Source organism: Amyelois transitella, chromosome 21 (assembly GCF_032362555.1).
Source record: "Amyelois transitella isolate CPQ chromosome 21, ilAmyTran1.1, whole genome shotgun sequence".
Taxonomy (NCBI): domain Eukaryota; kingdom Metazoa; phylum Arthropoda; class Insecta; order Lepidoptera; family Pyralidae; genus Amyelois; species Amyelois transitella.
In genome coordinates, this window is record NC_083524.1 from 1,194,391 (window position 1) to 1,220,353 (window position 25,963).

Sequence of the window (25,963 nt, forward strand, 5' to 3'; positions counted from 1 at the left end):
ATCACATTTTCCATTATTTCTTCGCTCCTTATAGTTGCAGCGTGATGATAAATAGCCTAAAGCCTGCCTCGATAAATGGTCTACTAAACACAAAAAGATTTTTTCAATCCGAACCAGTAGAGAGATTAGCGCGTTCAAACAAACTTTTCAGCTTTATAATATTAGTATAAATTTACTATTTATTTATGTATCGGTAGGAACATCAAAAAGACGCATTTTTCAGGGAGGTCACGATGTAACGGGGTCTAACGCCAATAACATATATTGGTATGTAAATCGCTTCCGCCTATGAATAGCGCCACGCCACCGATGATGTACGTTCAATATAAACAGTTCGTCAAATTGGGACCGAGTTGGACAAACAAAGCTATCAGTCCCAGCTATAGTCATACAACTCTAATTTATATGCTAATTGATGGAATGGACACGTGTAGAGTAATTTAATTCTTTAGTAGTTACGACATATTTTTTTCCATTAAGCTGTAGAACACAACTATCACTTTCCTCTATATCTTTCTTCGTGTCTGTTAAAAAAAACATTTTAATAAATAAATACATATATAAATAAATATATACGGGACAAATTACACAGATTGAGTTAGCCTCGAAGTAAGTTAGATACTTGTGTTACGAGATACTAAGTCAACGATACTACATTTTATAATAAATCTTTATATATAAAACTCTTCCGTTACTGAGTGACTGACTGACAGACAACGCACAGTCGAAACTACTGGTCGTAGACAGCTGAAATTTGGAATGTAGGTTCCTTGGGATATGTAGGGGAGCACTAAGAAAGGATTTTTGGAAATTCAACCCCCAAGGGGGGGAAAAGGGGTAAAAACGTTTCTATGAAAAATCTTATTCCTTGGGTTTATAAACTTGAAACTTGGCATGAACACGTACATAGGCAAGTAAATATGTTTGACATTATAAGTTTTTTCAAACTACCCTCCAATCGTGATTTAGGGGGTGCGATTGGGTGACTGATTTATTAACGCACAGCCGAAACCGCTCGGTATAGGAGTCTGAGATTTTGAACAGAGGTTCCTTTAGTAACATAAGTGAGCACTAAGAAGGGATTTTTGAAATGTCAACCCCCAAGGGGGGGAAACGGGATAAACTGAGCCGGGGCTGCGGGAAAGTTCTAACGAGATACCGTGGCCCCGGAACGCAAAGGGCAACTGAAGGAACGAGGTGGGTTTTAGTCAGTAAAAGTCTGACACTCCCTTCCGTTCCACTCAGAGCGGGAGAGGTCATTTGATGATTTCCCATCCTTAAAAAAAAAAGACTTTGTATGACAACTTTCAGTCGTCTCTTTAACATACATAATAACATACATAATTATGTACATACATGCATAACATTAATAACATCACGCCTTTAAATCCTTATTTTGTGTTAACACTACCCATACAAACAGCTAAAAGGAAACAAGTGAAGAGACGAAATTTGTCCGCATCCATTTTCACCTAACTTCTTAACGTTAATGAGATTTACTTTTTATTATCAGGTCAACCTAATAGCCTCACATGTACGTATAACTTCGTAAGAATTTTCTTTCAACTCCTAACCGTTGAGGAGTTGTACCTTCCATCATCAGCTCATTCACATGGGATGATGACTATCAGACGCAAATACTTAAACAGATCTATGAAATTGTCAAAAACGTAATTGCCTGTAAATTTGAGGTTTGCCCTTGATTTCCCTGGAATACCATCATCAGATCCTGACTAGGTAACAACGGGACCAACTTGAAAGTATACTCTACCGAACAAAAAAAGAATCACGTAAATATATATGTATATAACCGAATTACACGTGGGCGAAGCCGCGGGCGGAAAGCTAGTACTTATATAGATAAACATCCAAGACTCAGGCAATTCAGAAAAAGTTCTTTTCTCATCATGCCCAGGCCGGGATTCGAACCCCGGGACCTCCGGTGTCACAGACAAGCGTACTACCGCTGCGCCACAGAGGCCGTCAAATTGTTTTTCTACATTTTGAATAATTTAATAACTGCAAATGTTACCATGGTGTAAATCACAAAGAGTACGTATAACTACATCATGGAGTGCAACTTAAGAGTAAGTATATGACAGTGTCTTATTCCTCATTACTGAGGGTCGTAATTCCCCCCAGAATCATTTTCTTCTTGATGATTTCCCTCCATCTGTCGCGGTTCTTTGCATCGCATCATGGAGGACCTTATGAAGATGTCCAGGGACGATCAGACCTCGTAGGATTGCGGTCTCTTGGTCGTTTGCCATTTGACGTTGTCTGTCACAATCGACTGTTAGATGTTGTGACCGTCCGTCCGAGTGACGTGGTCGAAGAACTCTCGTACTCTGCGGAGACAGCTGGTAAATGGTTCTTATGCTGACTTTTCGGATAACTTAGTGGGTTGCGTAATCACAAAAATCGGAATAGGTAGATTATATTGGGGTCAATGAACTGAAATGTATATATTAATATTGACATGCCTCCGTCCGGGATTGCGGGATTTGTAAATTATTAACATTTTTTCCGGTATTTTACTGTAAGTGTAAGTACTGAAATGGAATCCCGGAAAAGAGGCTTATCCATGTTATGCTTTCTATGGTAATTCATGATGCAAGTACATAAAATCAATCTACCTATTCCGATCTCTGGTAATCACGAATTTTCCTTTTTTTATATAAATAACGACACTGACTAACATATCCACCCACAGCCCAAACTGATCTAGAAATTGCAAATTTGGAATGAAGGTACAATATTATTTCAGCGGGTATGAAAATTAACGACAATATACGTTTTACGCGGGCGTAACCTCGAGACTACTCTAGTATAGCCATATATTACAATTGTTTTTTAAGAAGTAAATCAACATGTGTTTCCTTTCTTAGTTCAATGTCAAAAAAGTTACATAAAAGTAGAATGTAATGACGCCATCGGAAGCTGTAAGGTGAAGTTTAGTTTTTATGATGTACGTACATTCACAGATCATGGTTTATTTTACTAGAAGTAACAAGTTGAGCTATGCGCATAAAATTTATATGTGAATTATGTTTTTGGAGCTCTTCAACCTTTTCTGATAGAATTGTGCCTTAGATATGTTCTGTTTTTATGTAAAATTCACTCGCTGCTAAAAAACTAAACCCAAATTTCATCAAACCTTGTTTAACAGGTTACTTCTGTAAGATTAATAAACACCATTAAAATTTTTCGTATTATGGTTACCGTAATGTGATCCGATCCGTAACGTAAATTTAACGTAAACTTTAACCAAAGCTAAGGTGCAATTCACTTATTACTTACTAGTTTTTGTCCGCAGTTCCGCCTGCATCAAACTAAACATGAGACATAGAGAATTTTTATAAAACGTTTGCTTGACGATCTTGCTCAAAGTTCATCAAAATTGGCCTAGCAGTTTAGCAATAAAAGTATAACAGATAGATAATTTGACCGAAAAACTATATAGATTATCATATTTTTGATAGTACTAGCTGCAACTCGCAACTTTAGCGCCATCTACGAAAAGCGACGAATTTAACACAACCTACAAAAAGCAACGAATATAGCGTTACAAAACAATGAACGTACTTCACAAATTCCACGGGTCCTGTAGTTTTTACCGGTATACCCTATAACATAAGAAATTATATAGGTAGGTACTATTTATTTCAAGTCACATCTAGTAACTCTAACGCTTCGCAGATTGTATATTTATATCAAAGGTCATTGGCTCACATCGCAAGTCGGTTTATCGCCGACGGATGCATCTGAGGCCGTAATCCAAGATTTTATGTCCACTCACAGAGATTCAGCGATGTATCGGGTAACATTTAATTGTGAACAGCTGTGTCGGCTGCGGTGGCTGGCTATTAGAATAATTGGATGAAAAAGTGCCGTGTGGTTCCCGGCACCAATAGGAAAATGAATAGGACCAATTTCATCTCTTTCCCATGGATGTCGTAAAAAACGACTAAGGTGTAGGCTTATATGTATAATTGGGATTCGTCTTTTAGGTGATGGACTAGCAACCTGTCATTATTTGAATCTCAATTCTATCATTAAACTAAACAGGTGAACGAGGCCTATCAGTTTTTTCAAGGCGTCTACCCCGCAAGCGATATGGACGTGATTAAATGTATGTATGGGAAACCTGGAGTGGTCCAATTCTAAAGTAACGAGAACCACAATCTTATAATGTCGGTTAAAAATAGCAATTTCCAAAACAAAATCGTGACTAATTCTACTCGTGTAATAATGGCCCGGTGCGCCGTTTTACCGAGCCGTTACTAAAGATCACGGTTACAGAACGTTATTCTACAACTTTCTCCAATTTAAAGACGAATGCGTGGCCATTTTGTCTTCTATGAACTTGAATCATAGAAATAATATTATCGATGCATAGAATTGACACTCTTTAATAATAAATGTTATTTATTTTCAGAAATTTTGTTAACATGTTTCTTCCAAGTGAGGGAGTAATCCAATGATATTTATGATAGGGATAACTTTTTCCCTCGTGAATAACACGGCAAAAAAAAAGACCACGTTAAAAGGCTTAGTAATAGAATTTATATTCATGGTTATTATGTTACTAATCCATCGCCTAAAAAAGAATCCTCTTCTTGATTGACTTCAATCTGCGCAGAAGGAAAAGCAGCTGGCATACAATTTGTTATTTTTAATTTCGCTCTTGATATAAATTTTCACTTTATTCCAAAATAATAGAATTATCAATATTTTACTTTCATAAACAAAGAATGTTTACAAATTGTGAACTAAAAACATGACATTTCTAATCTAAACCAATTTTTTTTAAATACAACTAATATAATTCAATAATGAATAAAACGAAAACTATTCTAAGTTACAGACTAAAAATATTATTATTTAAATTTTTACCCCTAGAAAATAGAATCAAGAGAATACTTATCTTATTCAGACAAACTGATTCAATTCCTTAACTGATTCGTCATCTCTATGACAGTATAACTCAATTACACCTTTCTGTAATTTTTCTCCGACCAATTTATTTCGGTTTTTCCTATAATCGTTCCTCGTTCCTTTGGGACCCTACAGAAAGGGGGGTTCTTATTATCTGTTTATACACCTTTGTAACATAAATAATTGCTTTGTGCTGTAGAGAGGTTGTTACGTACGATGCGGGCTTGCAAAGAAAATTCAAAGAGGAAATCCCGCTTTAACTCGAGAATAAAAAAAACGGGTTCTTTATATTATGTTGATATACTTCAAACTTAAGTTGTGCCATGTGGTTCCCGGCACCAATTTAAAAAAAGAATAGGACCACTCCATCTCGTTCCTATGGATGTTGTAAAAGGCGACTATAAGATAGGCTTATAAACTTGGGATTCTTCTTTTAGGCGATGGTTAGCAACCTGTCACTATTTGAATCTCACTATCATCAAGCCATCTGTACGTAGCTTATCAGTCTTTTCAAGACTGTTGGCACTATCTACCTCGCAAGGATAATAGACGTGACTATATGCATGTCTGTATGTTGTACATATTATATTTCATTTACACATCTACAAAAATAATTAAAATAACAAAAAATAGGCACTTACTATAATAATATTAGTTTTTAACAAAATAAGAGGTACCGAAAATACACAGGATGCTTCCACAGAAATCCATAGGAACTTGTATTATAAATGTGCGTCTTTCAGTCCTTTCGAGACTGATACCTCGCAAGGGATGAAGACGTCATTATATGTATATATGTAACTTCCACATGGGAATTAGTTTACGTAAAAAATACCCGTACTAATGAATGAGCAATTTTTATCACTTCTAGAAGTCTTTAAAATTCTTCATTTTATCTACACGTGGGCAATTTACTGAGATATTGAAATGTTTGTTATCCGAGTTCAACGTTGGCAATTAATCACGATAAGTTGACTAAGTAAGAAACGACAAAAATAGTCGGGCGTGGTACAAGTGGCAAGTTAAAGCGTGTTTATTTTTGTTTCACCGCTGCATTCGGGTTCGAATCCCGGCCGTGGCATGATGTATGAACTTTCTCTGTTAAGCCTGGGTCTTAGATGTTTATTTATATAAGTATTTATTATAAAACATCGTATCGTTGGATTAGCATATTGTAACACAATTTTCGAACTTACATCGAGGCTAACTCTATCTGTGTAATCTGTCTCGTATATATGTACATATTTATTTATTTATTCTTGTACACGAGTTTTGGAAGCGGTAGTGACTTAGCTAGTATATAATAAGTAATGTTTGATAACATGCTACCTTGTATACTATTTTGAACATTAATTAATAAGATTTAATTTAATATGCGCTCAATACAGCGAGCTTCCTCACGAGGTACATGCCGTGAGAAGCAGCTCTGTTAGTATAGACATAGTATATATACAAGTTTAAACACTATACCACACAAAAAAAGGTAAGTTATAGACAGACTCGACTTGCTCGGCCGCTGTATTACCTCCTCGAAATATAAAAATGTAAGAAAAATAATTTACTACCATTAAAAAAAAGATAATAACTACCATTAAGGAATTATATTTTTTAAAAATATCTATTGCAACTAACCTTTTAGTTACCACGTAATTCGTACAATTTGACAATTAAAAAATGATAAAAATGATGTGTTTTATTTACATTCGTCCTTATATCAAGTATTTAATGTCCTTGTACTCAAGTATTTTATGACTTGGGCCACAAGAAAACCACTTCAACTTGGACTAATTACACTAATGATTTACTATTGTTCTAAAAATATAACGTATTTTTAAGTTTACTTGAAACGTCCTACCTGATTTCGTCTCGTTGAAGAGAAAAATAAACTTTGGGGACATGATTTATGAACAACTAGCTTTCGCCGTCCGCAACTTCGCCTGCGTAAATTTAACGCAACCTATAAAAGAATACAGGTTTTACGAAAATCCCGTGGGAGTTATAGTTTTCATCGAGACTTAAGGCTATGTTCTTCTCCGGACTCTTTAATATTCGTGTTATATATATCAAGAAGATTATATGTCAGTTGAAAGCCCGTGAAGAGGTCACAAACAAATAAACTTACTTTCGCATTTATTTTTAGTTGGAATACATACATACATATGATCACGTCTATATCCGTTGCGGGGTAGACAGAGCCAACAGTCTTGAAAAGACTAAATGGTCACGTTCAGCTATTTGGCTTAATGATAGAACTGAGATTCAAATAGTGACAGGTTGCTAGCCCATCGCCTAAAAAAGAATCCTAAGATTGTAAACCTATCCCTTAGTCGCCTTTTACGACATCCATGGGAAAGAGATGGAGTGGTCCTATTCTTTTTTGTATTGGTGTCGCGAATCACACGGCACACTAGTTGGAATAGTTACTTTAATGTAAATTCTATAAGTGCGCCGGTATATCTGTCGAAAATAATTGGGAATTCTCATTCCCGAAATTACACAATGACGGGGGAACTAAGAATAGAGTTACTATAGTGACATAGTAATTACTTAAATTGGGACGACTGTCACATCATACGAACGAATGCACATTCGACTCGAGGAAAATCCTTACAGACAAAATATAATCTTGAATACCTTTTAACAGAAATATGTATTGTTACGGCTGAGCGTGGACTTTCAGTCTTTTGATGACTGTTGGCTCTGTCTGCCCCGCGGGGGATAACGACGTGATTTATATGTTATATCACTCGATCCTAGATGCATGGTCAAAGGCATACCCTGGGCTTCTCTCCAGAGTAATGATGATCCGTAAAGCCAGGGAGAAGGAATAAGAAGGGGGGAAAAGGCACGACGCTATTATTATCAAAAAAAAAATCGAACGTACCTTAACAAATCCTCGTTCTCATGATGATACGGCTTATCTGAAAAGATAAAATTTCAGTATAAATATGAATTTTTGAATTAACAAACATACATACACATCACCACTTCTATATCCCTAGCGGGGTAGACAGAGCCAACAGTCTTGAAAACACTGAAAGGCTACGTTCAGCTGTTACATTATAAGGACGAATGCATATTTAATTAATCAACAAACACAAGACAATAAATGTTTCACGTACTGATTCCGCACCTATATTGATTTTTTAATGATATATTTTGTTATCCATACATATAATAAAATAGTAATAAGCAAAAATCTATATCCTCCATATTGATTTTGATGATCTATATACGACCAACAGAAGCCAATACTATGATTTATAGATTTATCTGTCTGTATGTTTGCCTGACAGGCCACGTTCAGCTTATGGCTTGATGATAGAATTGATATTCAAATACTTAAATTTAAATAATCAGCCCTTTCGGGACTATTGTCTCTGCTTACCCCGCAAGGGTCATAGACGTGACTATATGTATGTATGTATATAGCCGTTTATATAACGTCTATCCATGTTTTATCCAAAGCAAAGTCCCAAGCGAAAGCTAATTGTAGTTGTTGCGAAATTAGCTACTCTTCAGTGTCTACTGGAAGAGATTTCTTTTGAAATAAGTAGCACCTTTACCCTAGTCTAGAATACATACATACATAAGGTCACGTCTATATCCCTTGCGGGGTAGACAGAACCAACAGACTTGAAAAGACTGAATGGCCACGTTCAGCTATTTTGCCTAATGATAGAATTGAGATTCAAATAGTGACAGGTTGCAAGCCTGTAGTACTAGAATTACTGTATTAAATGCTCCTGTTTATAATTTTGTTTACTTACATAAATAAAATAAATAATTGAAAATCAAACCTAACATTACCAATAAAATATTAATAAAACAGCCCATTCCGATGAATACAAATTATAACGTAGCTATTATTATAAGGGAACGCTGACAATTTACGTTTAATAAAAGCTTTGGATAATTGGCGGGCGATACAGAGTAATGAATAAATCATTACGATATAATACCGCCTGGGCATGGCATAGTGGTTAAGATATCGAGGAGTAAGTACAGGGTTCGATTCCCATTGTTTTGTACCAAAAATTTTATTTAAATGGGACCACTCCATCTCTTTCACATGGACGTTGTAAAAGGCGACTAAGGGATAGGCTTCCTATAAGAAAATTGGGGATAATTCTTTTAGGCGATGCGCTATAAACCTGTCGCTATTTGAATCTCAATTCTATCATTAAGCTTAACAGCTGAATTTGGCCTATCAGTCTTTCAATACTGCTAGCTCTTTCTACCCCGCAAGGGCAAAGAAGTGATTGTATGAATGAATGAATTATAAAAATTTCGACGTATAAAATTTTGACACTAGGTGATTTCAAGAACACGAGAACACACATCACCTTCACATCTTTATCCGTTACTAGGTAGACAGAGCCACAAGATCTGACAGGCACGTAAATCTGGACGAAATTGAAATTTATACGGTTGGAATTGTTATCATATCGCCTAAACTGTGGTCACGGAAGTCAGAAGGCAGGTACTCAACGAAAGGTGTCCTCGGAAGACCAGCGCTGTGGTTACCACCGCAACATAATGCTGAGAGGAAGCCTTTTTGATATTCACAAAAAACGCACAAATTGTAAAATCTGTTACTTAGTATAGTTAAGTTTGTGATATCAAATAAAATATTTTTCTTTCTTTCTTTCAAACTATCTGACCTTCCTTCTCCTACGCTACTCAGTCCTTCTGACCAGGGCGGAGGCATCCAGGAGGGTGCACGGCCGAGGTGGGATTCGAACCTGTGCCTTTCTGCGCATCACGCATTTTAACCGGGCATCTTACCGATTCGACCAAGGACGCTCTTGAAAATTGAATCTTGTACCGTAAAGTGCCGTGTGGTTCCCGGCACCAATACAAGAAAGACTAGGACCACTCCATCTCTTTCCCATGGATGTCGTAAAAGGCGACTAAGGGATAGGCTTACAAACTTGGGATTCTTTTTTAGGCGATGGGTTAGCAACTTGTCACTATTTTAATCTTAATTCTATCATTAAGCCAAATAGCTGAGCGTGGCCATTCAGTCTTTTCAAGACTAAAGCTCTGTCTACCCCGCAAGGGATATAGACGTGACCATATGTATGTACCGTAAAGTTATGTCTGAGAACCTCCATATTGGAACAATGAATCACTAGTTAATTAATGCCTGGACATGTATTCCCTTTTAACACTTCAATGACTGTCACAGCTGACAGTCGTGTTGTGGCGATACAATACCAATGACGAACATACAAAAGGCGTAGCTTTGGGCCGCGTACATTGTTTTTACACGTGTTTTACCCTTCTACGTGGTAACTGAGGTGTGTTGTATTTTTGTTTCTTTTTGCGCGAATCAATATTTTGTTCAGAGAATAGACCTTGGCAAGCACTTTTTCACGTCATTACATTTTAATAAATTAAATTGAAGTTGTGTCTTATATTGGGTTTCTTATATTGGGCGATGGACTAGCAACCTGTCACTTGGTAGCCAAAAATCTTGAAAAAACTGACGTTCAGCTGTTTGACTTACTTACAAACATATGGTCACGTCTATATCCCTTGTGGGGTAGACAGAGCCAACAGTCTTGAAAAGACTGATGGGACACGCTCAGCTATTTGGATTAATGATAGAATTGAGATTCAAATAGTGACAGGTTACTAGCCCATCGCTTAAAGGAGGATCCCAAGTTTATAAGCCTATCCCTTAGCCACCTTTTACGATATCCATGGGAAAGAAATGTAGTGGTCCTATTCTTTTTTATATTAGTACTGGGAACCACACGGCACTAAAACTAATTGTATCTCAAATATTCTGGTTTGATTCCGGATCTGGGCCAATCATATCTTTCTACGAAACTTGCGTATAATTGATTCGTACACACCAACATTGTAGATATACATATGTCGGTTAATTTTACCAATACACCGGAAATGATTAAGCGGAAAACGTAGTGATTATGGGAGGTAGAGCCGCTTTAATAACATCAAGGGGAAATAAAGATTTTATTATTTATATAAATATATGTAAAAGGAACGTGTAAAATATTGATGTACCTAGTAAGATGCTATTGACAAGCATTTCATTATAAATTTTTTAGTCGAGACTTTTGAGTAAAGAGTCATTTGTTCATTGGATTTAAATCCACCTTGGTATGTCAAACATCTTCATCCTCCCGGGATTTTGGTCAGTAACTGATTTTAAACTTGCGCGTTGCATTATACTCTCTCTCTATCTCTCTCTCATTTCATCTCTACGCGTTCCTTCCACATCACCCACCTTCCACAGAAGTGTTACGGGGCTTTGATGGAATTGAGATTTAAATACTTAGTGACACGTTGCTAGCTCATCGTCTCAAAAAATAATCCCAAGTTTATAAGCCTATCTCTTAGGCGCCTTTTACGACATCCATGGGAAAGATATGGAGTGGTTCAAATAGTGACAGGTTGCTAGCTTATCGTCTAAAAAAAGAATCCCAAGTTTATAAGTCTATCTCATAGTCGCCTTTTACAACATCCGTGGGAAAGATATGGAGTGGTTCAAATAGTGACAGGTTGCTAGCCCATCGTATAAAAATAGAATCCCAAGTTTATAAGCCTATCTCTTAGGCGCCTTTTACAACATCCGTGGGAAAGATATGGAGTGGTTCAAATAGTGACAGGTTGCTAGCCCATCGTATAAAAATAGAATCCCAAGTTTATAAGCCTATCTCTTAGGCGCCTTTTACGACATCCATGGGAAAGATATGGAGTGGTTCAAATAGTGACAGGTTGCTAGCCCATCGTATAAAAATAGAATCCCAAGTTTATAAGCCTATCTCTTAGGCGCCTTTTACAACATCCGTGGGAAAGATATGGAGTGGTTCAAATAGTGACAGGTTGCTAGCCCATCGTATAAAAATAGAATCCCAAGTTTATAAGCCTATCTCTTAGGCGCCTTTTACGACATCCATGGGAAAGATATGGAGTGGTTCAACATCGGTTAGTTATCTTACTAATATTATAAATGCGAAAGTTTGTGAGTATGTCAGGATGTCAGTATTGATGTTTTTTACTCTTTCACGCAAAAATTACTGAAATGATTAGGTACGATGAAATTTGGTATGTCGGTAGCTGAAGACCCAGAATAACATATAGGCTACTACTACTACTTTTTATCCCGGAGTTCCCGCGGGATTGATAGGGTTTCCATGCGGACGGAGTCGCGGGCGGCCTCTAGTTATTATACACGGCCTCCTTATACGAAATGCCTTTTACCCCAACAAAGCTAATTACTCCGGGGTAATTTTGAAAATCACTACTGCCATAACGTTAATAATGGCTATATTTTATCGTCGGCCATTGTTTGCTAGAAGACAAGTTTGGGTCGAACTAATTACTTACTCCACTCGCGTAGCTGGTACATTTAGTTAGTTAGTTAGTTCCATTAGATGCATTACGAACTATTTGTGATTACGCTACTATTATTTTGGAAGTTGTTTTTGTGCGGGGTGTGACGTTTTGGTAAAATGTCGCAGGTTAGCGAAATGAGAGATGATTAAAAAAAAATTGATAGAATAATGACAAACTGTTCCCTCCGGTCTGTGCCGTGTGGTTCCCGGCACCTATAGAAAAACAGAATAGGACCACTCCATCTTTCTCCCATGTCTGTCGTAAATGCGACTTAGGGATGGGCTTGTAGATGTACTCTTGGTATTCCTCTTTTAGGCTAGGTTGCCAGCCCAGTCACTGTTTTTTTCTCAATTCTATCTTTAAGCCAAACAGCTGAACGTGGCCTATCAATACTTACAAAACTGTTGGTTCTGTCCACCGCGCAAGGGATATAGATGTATGTATTTCGAAGTGGAAGTGGGCATGTTCCCCACACGAGTTATGAAATAAATAAATGAAATATTTATAAAAGAAAGGTATTAGAGGGACCACACCACATAGGTACCGGAGAGCAATCATCTTTAAGTCAAACAGCTGAACGTGGCTTATCAGTATTTTCAAGACTGGGCTCTGTCTACCCCGCAGGAGTTATGGACGTGACTGTACGTATATATATATATAGCTATCCTAGCTGTGCCCGCGACTTCGTCCGCGTGGAATAGTTATTTTGAGCATCATTAAAGCCCTCAAGAATGAATAATTTATCCCGGTTATTTTCACATTTTACATTATTTCTTCACTCCTAATAGTTGCAGCGTGATGTTATATAGCCTAAAGCCTTCCTCGATAAATGGTCTATTCAACACAAAAAGAGATTAGCTCGTTCAAACAAACAAACAAATTGTTCAGCTTTATAGTAATTAGTATAGAAGTATAGATATGTAAAAATCAAGACACAGCTACATCCTAAGTTGAAAGTTCAACCTAGAAGAAGTACCTTAGTACCGAAGTTATGATCGGTTTAATTCGTCCCGAAGGTTACCTTCGCACGTGAGACAATAACTAACGGAGTGGAGTTCGCAACTTGTTCCTCAGCGGCAGTTAGCGGCAAGTGTCCAACTTGGCAAGTTAATTTTGATGCCTCCGTACTAAACTTCTTTAGAATCGACGCTCAGAAATATAGCAATACTATTACATATATATATACATATGGTCACGTCTATATCCCTTGCGGGGCAGACAGAGCCAAAAGTCTTGAAAAGACTGAATGGCCACGTTTAGCTGTATGGCTTAATGATGGAATTGAGATTCAAATAGTGACAGGTTGCTAGCCCATCGCCTTAAAAAGAATCCCAAGTTTATAAGCCTATCCCTTAGTCGCCTTTTACGACATCCATGGGAAAGAGATGGAGTGGTCCTATTCTTTTTTGTATTGGTGCCAGGAACCACACGGCACAATTAGTGATTATATAAATAAATATATAAATATATACGGGACAAATTACTCAGATTGAGTTAGCCTCGAAGTTCCTCTGAGTTAGTTCGAGACTTGTGTTACGAGATACTAACTCAACGATACTATGTAACATAACATGCCGTGTGGTTCCCGGCACCAATTGGGAAAAGAATAGGACCACTCCATCTCTTTCCCACAGATGTCGTAAAAGGCGACTAAGGGATAGGCTTATAAACTTGGGCTTCTTCTTTTATGCGAAGGTCTATCAACCTGTCACTATGTCAATCTCAATTCCATCATTAAGCAATACAGCTGAACGTGTCCTTCCAGTATTTTCAAGGCTGTTGGCTCTGTCTACCCCGTGAGGTATAAAGACGTGATGATATGTATGTACTGTCGCCCGCAGCCGACGTTTCCCTGTATGGGGATGACGCATCGGTAATACTAATTCGGGATAGGTATATTTGCCGGTTTAATTATATTTGCTCGGGGTAACACGAGTATCTGACTGTGACATGACATGATGAGTTGGATATACAAGCGGTTTGCTGCTGGATTTGCTCGCGTTTTTGACATTTTATTACAACTTAGCGTTGATAAATTTTATAAAAGTAAATAACGTCAACGGTTTTTATGGTTAATTATTTTACGAACTTTATTAAAATTTTGTAACACACTTACATTATCGAACAAAACTTAATTGGTTTATGCATCATAGTATAAGATAATATTAATAAACAACCAAGTAACTGTTTGTTTTCCCTAATGAATATAAATAAAGTTTTTTTAAGGTTCTAGTTAGGTTGACTGGAAGAAATCCCAATTGGAATAAGTCCACCATTGCATATATCTGTTTTTTTAATTCCAAGAATTGTATGACTTAATTTTTTTGTGCTACAAAGAGTTTACAAATAAACAACCAAAAGAACTCATTTGAATAATACATAATACACATAACAACGTCTATCACTAAGGGGTAGGCAGAGCCGTTGATTCAAAGGCACGTGTGGGGGGAGCGATGATTCGGCTCGACCGCCACCAAAGGGAAGATCTTCCGCCAGGCTGGTGTGATGTCTGGGGAACCGCGCGACAGAAGATGTTGTGTCGCAGGATGCATATATGCTCCAATCTTTGAATCTGTGAATACATATAATTACGTCTATATCCCCTGCGGGATAGACAGGGCCAACAGTCTTAAAGAAACTGTTAGGCCACGTTCAGCGGTATAGCTTAATATTAGAACCGATATTCATATAGTGAAAGATCGCATAAAAAAAGAATCCTAAGTTTATTGTATTTAAGCCCTTCCCTTAGTCGCCTTTTACGGCAACCATGGGAAAAAGATGGAATGGTCCTATTCTTTTTTCTATTGGTGCCGGGAACCACACGGCAGCATTGTATGTATTATATGCATAGTATAAGTTTTATATGAAAGCAGGTTGACTAAGCAGATATACAAGGAGAGTGTGGAGGGAAAGGTCGGAGTGGGAAGACCTAGACGAACGTATCTTGATCAAATTAAGGACGTCCTGGTAAAGGATCAGGTCAAAAGTACCCGAAACCGCCGAGCTTGCATGAAGAGAGTTATGAATGTGGATGAAGCTAAGGAAGTATGCAGAGATCGTGGCAAGTGGAAAGTGGTGTAAAGTAGTCTCTGCCTACCCCTCCGGGAAAGAGGCGTGATTTTATGTATGTATGTATAAGTACTACTGGCGACAATAATCCAGTTGGCATTCCCACAGACTTATAAAGTTATTTATGAACGCCGCCCGTGCCAAGTGTTCTCCTTACATGCGTTACTTTCAGTAGAAAAAGTTGATTAAAATTTAGGCGAAAAATTGCACGTTTCGATTTACTTAAAATTATGCTCGGAGCTTCGATACCGTTGAAATTAAGAAAATCAACTGGCACACTATGTGACGTCAATAATTTTGAAAATAAATCTTTACTAATATTATAAAGCTTTGTTTGTTTGTTTGAAAGCGCTAATCTCAGGACCTACTGGTTCGATTTCAAAAAATATTTTTGAGTTTAATAGACTATTTATCGAGGAAGGCTTAAGGGCATTTATCATCACGCTGCAACTATTAGGAGCGAAGAAATAATGGACAATGTAAAAAAAACGGGGAAAATTATTCCTCCTGAGGGCTTCAATGATGCCCAAAATAACTATTCCACGCGGACGAAGTCGCGGGCACAGCTAGTCTATTCTACTATGATTTTTGTTCGCTACAAGACCAGAATGGAAGTGAGCACTACATGAATGTGCTTATTCATAAATCTTCTATAAGTGACACAGATATTGAACTGATTAATGAAATGAACGAAATGAATGTAAAATTAAAATAATTTCCAAGAGTAGACTGTAACGTGCAAATAATATTTATTTTATTATAGGTACATTTATAAAATTTTTGCCGTTTTTACATATACCTAACTTTCGAGCTTTTATTTTTTCGGGAAACCGATATTAAATTTGGGAATTCCCGGAATTCCGAAATGATAATAAATAACGGTTTTAATTTATTAAAAAGAAAAACAATATAATATCTTAGGATTCTTCTTATAAGCGATTAGGTAGCAACCTGTCACTATTTAAATCTGAATTCTATCATCAAGCCAAAAAGTTGAACGTGGCCTATCAGTCTTTTCAAGACTGTTGACTCTGTCTACCCCGCAAGGGATATAGACGTGACTATATGTATGTATGTATGTCAATTTTGGGATTTTCATTTTTGAAAAGGCCTAATAATTTGTGTACGTATTATTTTTTAGGTCTCGTATCTTGCCAATATCAATTCCATTAATTAAGCTATCTGCGACCTTAACATGCATTTTACTACAAGCTCCGTCTACATCGTAAGGTATAAAGACGTGGTAGATGTAAAAACCAAATTAAGAAAATGTAGAAAACAAACTAGACATTAAAAATATGGTTTCGTAATTTAAAAAAGTAGCGAAATTGAGTCTGCGAGTGCGGATTTAATTACAGATTGCGTTTTGAGTAGTCAAAGAGCTGGAGCTAAATTAAAATGATGCCTCAATGGATTTTGAAATTATTTTTTTGCGCGACTGCAGTGGTATGGTTCAGAGTGAGTTAGAGTAATATTAATGTTGTTTTTTACATACATATGTACATATGGTCACGTCTTTAGACGTCTTTAGTCGTAGACGGAGACAACAGTCTTGAAAAGACTGAAAGGCGACGTTCAGCTGTTTGACTTTATGATAGAATTGAGATTGATTAATAATCTTTATATGAAAAACATAACATAACCATGTCTATATAGACGTGGTTATATGTTATGTTAAGCCATTTCAGTTTGTCATTGTCAGTTCTGTCTAGACAGAGACAACAGTCATCAAATGCCTGGCTGAGAAAGGCCACGTTCATTAAATGAAAAACTTAAAAAAAAAAAATATTTCCTAAGACGTCATCTCCAACATGCATAACGTTTAAACTTTGCGTATATTTTGCGTAGGTACAACCACCCAAAGTATTTTACTATCGTCGTAAAACCGCCATAAATTGATATTTTTGCAGGAACTTCGCAGTATTATCGGTCGCCCTTTTGTAGGGTTGATGGCTCTCCAACAGTTTAAAGAAAAAAATAATAAAAAAGTTTCAATGTAATTTAATAAGAGCTGCGTTGGAATCAAAAAGCACAATTGGCTGAGAAAAGTTAAACTTAAAATTATTTTTCTAGGTTTTTTTTACTACGCTTTTATTAGCTTGGGTTGTATGTATGTATGTATGTATGTATGTATGTATGTAACGGAATCTTTGAGCTTAATTTTCACTGATTTCTAAACGTCTGATCAACTTGAAACTTTGCACACGTATCAAGGACCGATGACAATGCAATATTTTGATAAGAGTTTCTCATTATCCTTATTAAAACTGCCAGGATTAATAAATTCATTTTTAGATCCTTCGTATGAGAGTAAGAGAGACAGAGATAGCACCAGTGCCAGTAATCTCCATACAAGAAACCAAGAAGTTCTGACGTATAAGGAGTCCAAAAAGAGATGTAATATATTTCCATATAATGTTACTATTAACCTGAGGCTTTTTTATTTCATCGCATCGCTCCATTTAGAATTACCATTAGAAACAATAGTAGAATTAGTAGAATATTTTAAAACAATAAAAAATATATAAGTAATAAAACAAAAGTAATAAATGAAAATTGAACATTTAAATTTACAACAATACAAGAATAAAGTTACTACCTACAGAACTTTGCGATATTTAATACGTATTTAACATATTAATGCAATTCTTGAATTAACATTAGGTATCTTTTGCCTATTTATAATAGCAACACTGTAATACTCGTTTAAGACATGAGTGACAGTTTTTTATGTCAAATAAGTTTTGCAGTAAGTTTTGTTTTGAATTCGATTAGAAAACCTGTAAACTTTCTTTCTGTTTTTTTTATACCGGTGCCTGTGTATTTACCTATTTGCACTTTGTTTTGTGCTGATAACTTGTCGTTATTTGTAGTTTGGAATCTTCCGTTGAGTCGAGCTTTGTTCTTCCGGATATTCGTGTGATTTTATCATCTGAGATTGGACTCTGACTGTGTTCACTGTGTTGTGCAGATATTTTTTAGATAGGACTCCTGTAAAAAGTACCTGATTATTTGAGATAGGAGTCCCAAGTTTGTGTTTGTTTTTGTGAAAGACAGTTTTACAACGAAAGTGCCACGATGTCTTCAGATAAACATTGTTGCGTTCCTGGTTGTAAAGGCAGTGGAGGTATGTTTGAAATATTTTTGTTCCTGTATCAATCTGCCTCTTAATCTTGTGGTTTGAATCCTGGCAAGGCCACAATCGAAAATTATTATGTTTGCTGGATAGTCAAAAATATTATTAACAGTGATTTATCACTATAAAATTCTTTTCAACTGGGTTTAACAGTCATCATACATACATATAATCACGTCTATATCCCTTGCGGGGTAGACAGAGCCAACAGTCTTGTAAAGACTGATAGGCCACGTTCAGCTATTTGGCTTTAAGATAGAATTGAGATTCAAATAGTGACAGGTTGCAAGCCCATCGCCTAAAAAAGAATCATCATTATGAGAATATTATGAGATTTAATCCAATCAGGCCACATATAACTTTAAGAAAGTTAATTGTGAAAACCTCCGGCGATGGGCGCATGGTTGCAAAAGTCTTTTCTAGTATGATAGTTATACTAGAAGTGTTAACTTCCAAAAAATAATTGTATAAAAAAACTAAAAAACTATGCGTTTTATTGCAAATTGAACTAAAAAATAGAAAATAAATAATAGTTTAAAAAAAACTAAAAAACTACGCTTTTATTGCTAATCAAACTAAAAAATAGAAAATAAAAATTAATGACAAAGGAATTATAAAACAGTAGTAGCAAGTCGAACAATCAGTTATAGTCAATTACCTCCGATTAAAATTATAACAAAATTAAATTTATAAACAAAACAATTTAAATCGGAGTAAAAAGCGTGGGGTGCATTTTACTTCATTTTCATATCTCTCTTGTCATAAATATATGCTAATAGAATGATTTTAATATTTACTACATCAAGCACCCCACGCTTTTTACTCCGATTTAAATTGTTTTGTTTATAAATTTAATTTTGTTATAATTTTAATCGGAGGTAATTGACTATAACTGATTGTTCGACTTGCTACTACTGTTTTATAATTCCTTTGTCATTAATTTTTATTTTCTATTTTTTAGTTTGATTAGCAATAAAAGCGTAGTTTTTTAGTTTTTTTTAAACTATTATTTATTTTCTATTTTTTAGTTCAATTTGCAATAAAACGCATAGTTTTTTAGTTTTTTTTTTAATTTTATTAAATACAGATTTTTTTCTCATCAGTGATTTTTGACTCACAAAAACTATTTTAGTTTTTTAAGCGGATCATTGCATTATGGGTTTTAACACCCATTCTTTAACTTATATTAACTTGGTAGTAATGCTTTATTTTATTACAAAATTTATTTGTTCAATACATTAGTACTTGTATAATAACATAGTTACCATATGCTGGTCTCTATATAAAGTCAATCGGAAAGCGAAATTAATTTTTTACTTACAAAATGAACATTAGGCTCATGAACCTACTTATTTTAGGTTATGGGCTAGGTTTTTTGAATTTCAATTCAATAATGCTCTGTCAACCTCTGTATAAAAAAATTAAGACGTGATTACATGTATGAATGTATGAAGACAATATTCGATGTCATAATTAGTACACCAGTTTAATATGACCTTATTTTAAAAAAAATGTATTCTATTTCAAACTTTTCACAACATGACAACCCTAGCAAAGCCATTGAGGTATACCGGCCAATGGATTAAAGTCTAGGCTGGAAACTGCCTATATTTCAAAATGATAAGGGAACCGCAAAAGTGAAGGGAAAATGCTAGGCTGTGTTTTTTTTTTCCAGAAAATTCTTGTACAGCCCGCAGTTTGCCGTGAAGTGTGGATGAATAAAACAACTATATCTTTCTTATGGATGTTGTAAAAGAGGACTAAGGGATAGGCTTATAAACTTGGGATTCTTTTTTTGGCGACGGACTAGCAACCTGTCGCTATTTGAATTTACAATTCCATAATTAAGCTGTTTAACGTGGCCTTTCAGTCTTTTCAAGAGTGTTGGCTCTGTCTACCCCGCAAGGGTTATAGACGTGACTATACGTATGTCCACAACTCTAAAGGCAAAATAGATTAGGTAATTCAGCAACAGATTTTCTTACGCATTATCTTTCTTGGCCTGACCATGGTTCAAACTCGAGACCTTTTTATAACCATGAGAAGAAAAAGTAAAATGAAATGACAGATGTTTTAATGAATAACATTATTCCATATAAATAATCTCACTTTATTTTAGAAATGTATTTTTTTAATAAAAAGACGATCCATGTTCGAAAATACTCATAATATGTCAAACAACCTCTTTTGAATTTTGTACACCAGATTCAATGACTGGCCATCTATAAAAAATAAAAATAAAGTAAGACGCGGGAATAGCTTCATTTTTTATCCAAGTTTCACTTGGTTAAGGAATTCTTTAGTGCAACATTTACCGCATTTAACAGTTCAAGATTAATTATTACCTTTACTTCAGTACCCAAAGATATGGACTATGGCTACGTTATTTTCAGTGTTACACAATATATTATTGTATCCTTAAAATTTTATCATTTTTAACTGGTTTTACGTTCGCCGCAAGCATAACCAAGTCGAAAAACTAGTCGTATGTTAATAAATCACCGAAAGAACGAAACGAATTACTTGTGACTTTTTTAACATTAACCGTTGTTCACTGACATGAAATAAAATAAATTAGCTGGGCGGTCGACTATAAAATTAAAAGTTGTACAGTTTGAATGAGCGCAGAAAGCGTTTGTCATTTCTTTCAATGCAAAACAGATTAATTTTACACTACGATTAGATTAAGCGTTAATAATATCTTTAGCATACTAGCTTTGTTTAACTGTGCATTATTGTATATTTTATTTTTCAATCTATACCATACTATAATATTATAAAGCTGAAGAGTTTGTTTGTTGTAACGCGCTAATCTCAGGAACTACTGGTTCGAATTGAAAAATTCTTTTTCTGTTGAAATGACCATTTATCGTTTTTAGTAATTAGTTTACTGAGGAGCTAATAAATAATGGAGAATGTGAACAAAATCAGGGAAAATAATTCATTCTTGTGGGCTTCAATGATGCTCAAATAACTATTCCACGCGGACGAAGACGCAGGCACAGCTATCATAACACCATTTAACTGGTATCGCTGGAATCGTTATAAATAAAGTATCAATAACATGGACTAAGAAATGTTTCATAATCTCCTTGTGACTTGAAAATCTGAAACCCAATTCAATAAACCGCATTCGAAAGGAACGTGTTTATTCGAATTCAGATCAGTGAACAAAAAATATTTTTTAATGCGTATCGACAGTCTTATTTGACCTTCTCGGAAGGGTTCAAAGGGAGTTCTAATAGCATTTAAAAAGACTTATTCAAGCATTCGCATTTGGCAAAAATCACCATTTCCATTTTTTTTCTTGAATATTTTACTAGCATAGAATCGACATTGTGGACAAAATCGTTGCATCATGTCATGAGCTGAAATCAAAAAATTCTAAGGTGACCTTCACAGCTTTATTAAGCAAAACAAAACTACTGTTAACGTTTTAATAATTCTCCAAAATGGCGTTTTAAGAAGCAATTATAAGGGATTTGTGAGATGTGATGTATTTGCCAGCTAATGTAAATGCTAGTATAAAATAAATTATCCGAGTTCAAAGGTCACTTTTGTTTGGAAATTCCTAAAAAAGAAAGGTGGTTCTCAGTGCGATACGTACCTATGTATGTATGTTTGTTGATGCGATTTTAATACCGTTTCCAAAAAAAATTATGAAACATTTCGTTGTTGCTTGCAAAAAAGAGGATACCGTTAGAAGGCTCTTTTGACACAAGTTAATCTAGACGTCATCTCTAGTACATTCACCTCAATGGTGTCCGTCGATATTTTCATATTCCCCGGGGGCTTCAAAGGCCAGTTTACAGGGTTATTGTAAAACGCACAGAATCATCTCTCGCGTGATCGGGAGGCAAATAAGAGAGGGAAGCGTATCCGACGGCCTGAATAAATTCCCTGACGGCGAGGGTTAGGGCTTGGTCCAGAGCGGGAATAGAATAGAAAACCCTTTATCCCCACATCCACACTAAAATTAAATAGAAAATTGGCCCTGTCTGCCCCGCAAGGGATATAGACGTGACTATATGAATGAATGAATGAATTAAATAGAAAAAAGGTTGTGACGAATAAACTTAAAAACTAATGTACCGATTTTGAAGAAATTCGGTACACTGATAGAATAACATTGTCTATTTGTATAATATAACTAATCTGTCACCATTTGAATCTCAATTTCATCATTGAGCCATACAACTGAAAGTGACTTTTCAGTCTTTTCAAGACTGTTGGCTCTGTCTAACTTGCAAGAGATACAGACTTGATCATATGTATGTACGTTTCTTTAATATGATCATCGTTATTCTGGCGTTAGTCCAGATTAAATCTTCACCTCTATGGAGCGAGCCGGAACGGCTTGCTTCGCGGTGACTTGACCTTAGGTTATATTCGTGTAGAGTACTTTATGCGTGAGGAGCTCCCATATATCCGTGGAACCCTTCATATCCGTGACATAACAGACAAAACGCAGGAGAGCCGCTTACGCTGGAACGGTCAAGTCTTGCGGACAATGGCAGACTACTTGGGGAACAGATGTCTGACCATGCTGCTACCGGGCCCAGGTAGAAGGGGCAGGCAAGAAAGATCATGGCTGGACGTCGCAAAAGATGACATGCGAGCCAATGGACTGAAATCCGAGGATGCCGAAAACCGGACCGAGTGGAGGGAGAAATGTAGGAAGGCGGACCCAGGGCCCCGAAACACTTCTGTGGAGGGTGCAACCGGGAACACGCAGAGATGAGAGAGAGACTGTAAAAGATTTTATGTAACTTATATTCCATTGAAGATACATACATACATAAAATCATATATATAAAATCACGCCTCTTTCCCGGAGGGGTAGGCAGAGACTACCTCTTTCGACTTGCCACGATCTCTGCATACTTCCTTCGCTTCATCCACATTCATAACTCTCTTCATGCAAGGTCGGCGGTTTCGGGTACTATTGACCTGACCCTTTACCGATCATTCTTCTTCTTCTTTGTCCTCGCCTCTTCCCGTTACGCGGGGTCGGCTTTCCTAATCTTAAGGCGCCATTTCTTCCGCTGATACGCGTCGTCAGTTGACAGGCCCAACTCTTTCATGTCTCTCTGGACATTTGACATCCAGGTTGTTGGGGGCCTGCCTCTCCCTCTCTTTAACGTAGCCATGGAAAGGCACTTCTTTACAGCGTGATCTTCGGGTCTACGCATTACATGGCCAAACCATCTTAGTCTGGATTCTTTAAGCTTCTCGGTTATGGGTGCCACCATGAAACTGCCCCGTATATGTTCATTTCGGACGTTATCTTTACCGATCATTCTATTGAAGATAAATAAATAAAAACGCTACCAGTAAAACCCCAGCTTTGTTTGAAGAAAGCAAACCAACCTTTTTTCCTAGAGCCCATATAATGTCAGAGGCATTGAGAATGAAATATCGTTCCTTGTATTAGACGGGATATTAGGGAATGCGTAGAAAATAACGACTTGGGAACAACCCTGGTTGCAACGTCAACAAGTCCAATGTTTCCTTTGTATGGTTTGAAGGGAAGAAAAATATACCTATATACCTTACGGGGTAGACATTTGCTTGATCCGCTGTCATTTCAATCAAGGTAACCTTACCTATTTTGGGTCACAGTTACACACATATTTGCTTGATCCGCAATCATTGCAAGGTAACCTTACCTATATAGGGTCACAGTTACACACCCTGTTGCTTGATCCGCAATCATTGCAAGGTAACCTTACCTACATTGGGTCACAGTTACACACCGATTAGCTCTAACCGCAATCATTGCAAGTTAACCTTACCTTTATTGGGTCACAGTTACACACCGATTAGCTCGATCCGCAATCATTCAAGGTAACCTTACCTATATTGGGTCACAGTAACACACCCTGTTGCTTGATCCGCAATCATTGCAAGGTAACCTTACCTATATTGGGTCACAGTTATACACCTATTTGCTTGATCCGCAATCATTGCAAGGTAACCTTACCTATATTGGGTCACAGTTACACACCGATTAGCTCGATCCGCAATCATTGCAAGGTAACCTTACCTATATTGGGTCACAGTTACACACCGATTAGCTCGATCCGCAATCATTCAAGGTAACCTTACCTATATTGGGTCACAGTTACACACCGATTAGCTCTAACCGCAATCATTGCAAGGCAACCTTACCTATATTGGGTCACAGTAACACACCCTGTTGCTTGATCCGCAATCATTACAAGATAACCTTACCCATATTGGGTCATAGATGTGAAACTACTATAAAAGGTTTACGTGTAAATAAAATGTTCCAATTTTCTATTAGCAAGAGATACTGTCTTCGATGTCAAAGGTCTAAAAACACAAAGGAGCCATCTCCTGACGGGTCTCGTGACGGATAGAGGTATTCAATTGCCAATAAAATTACGATAGCTTCTTGCTAGGGTTGTCGACATGACAAAAACGCATTTTAGTGTCCCGAGTGCAAAAGAAATGCCACGATAGATTTCGTTACTCGTTAGTCTTATATCATGTTCATTTATTTATTTTGGTATATATGCACAACAGCCAAAACTAACAAGTAACATGATGATACAAAAAGATTTTGAGCCAGATTTTAGCCCAAAAAAGTGTACACACTGCAACGAATGCAAGCGAATGAAAAAATAAGTCCGCATTAAAATTCTGTCATACATAAATACATACAGTCATATCTATATGCCTTGGGGGGTAGACAGAGTCAACAGTCCCGAGAAGACTGAAAGGCCACGTTCAGCTATAGCTATAATGACTGTATTGAGCTTAAAGCGAATATTTTTTCACAGCTATTGACGGCTTATAAACTTCTCAATATAAAATTGTAAAAAAATATATAATTTTAATGTATAAAATATACATTATTCTCTCTCTTGTTTACATAAAATATATGACACAAGTAAATATATAGCCTTCGCCATTGCAGCACCCCACAGGGTCCTTAATTGTTCGTTTATTTTGTAAACGATAACCTGTATAGTATACTGTACATTAAGGATGCAATAAATTGAATTGAATTGAAAAAAAACTTAGGTATTTTCTTTAAGGCGATACTAAACCTGGCCTTTGAGTTTTTTGACAAGTGACTCTGTCTCTCCTGCAACTAATACAAACTTTGTATGTAAGCGTCTCTCTCTGTGTGTATGCAACCTCTTTTACTTTACTAACGTCTTTGAACAAGGAACTGTTCCCGAGTCAACCCTGACTCACCAGCCAGGGTCATTGGCCGATGGCTCAATCAGTGATAAGAAATCGAGCGATGGAGATAAGAGTTACCGTTACGATCAGCCAATGAGCCAATAGGAGCGCTTCTATAGATCTTATATTGAATTGAGTGATTTTCTATACTAGGTATATAATTTTGCTGTAGATCATACTGTGTGAAGATTAGTGCCGTGTGATTCCCGGCGTTAATACAACAAAGAATAGGAC

At 36.4% G+C, this 25,963-nt stretch overlaps 1 protein-coding gene across 2 annotated transcripts in view; it reads right to left on the reverse strand.

Moving 5' to 3' along the window:
- Positions 1–25,963, reverse strand: part of LOC106143264 (uncharacterized) — a 177,551-nt gene that overhangs the window by 44,273 nt on the left and 107,315 nt on the right. Inside the window, exon 2 of one of the 2 annotated variants that reach the window (XM_013345309.2) lies at positions 7,823–7,859. The exons of the other annotated variant lie outside the window; for it this stretch is intronic. The gene's annotated coding sequence lies outside the window, so the exon portion shown is untranslated. The remainder of the gene's footprint in view (positions 1–7,822; positions 7,860–25,963) is intronic. 2 annotated transcript variants of the gene reach the window in all.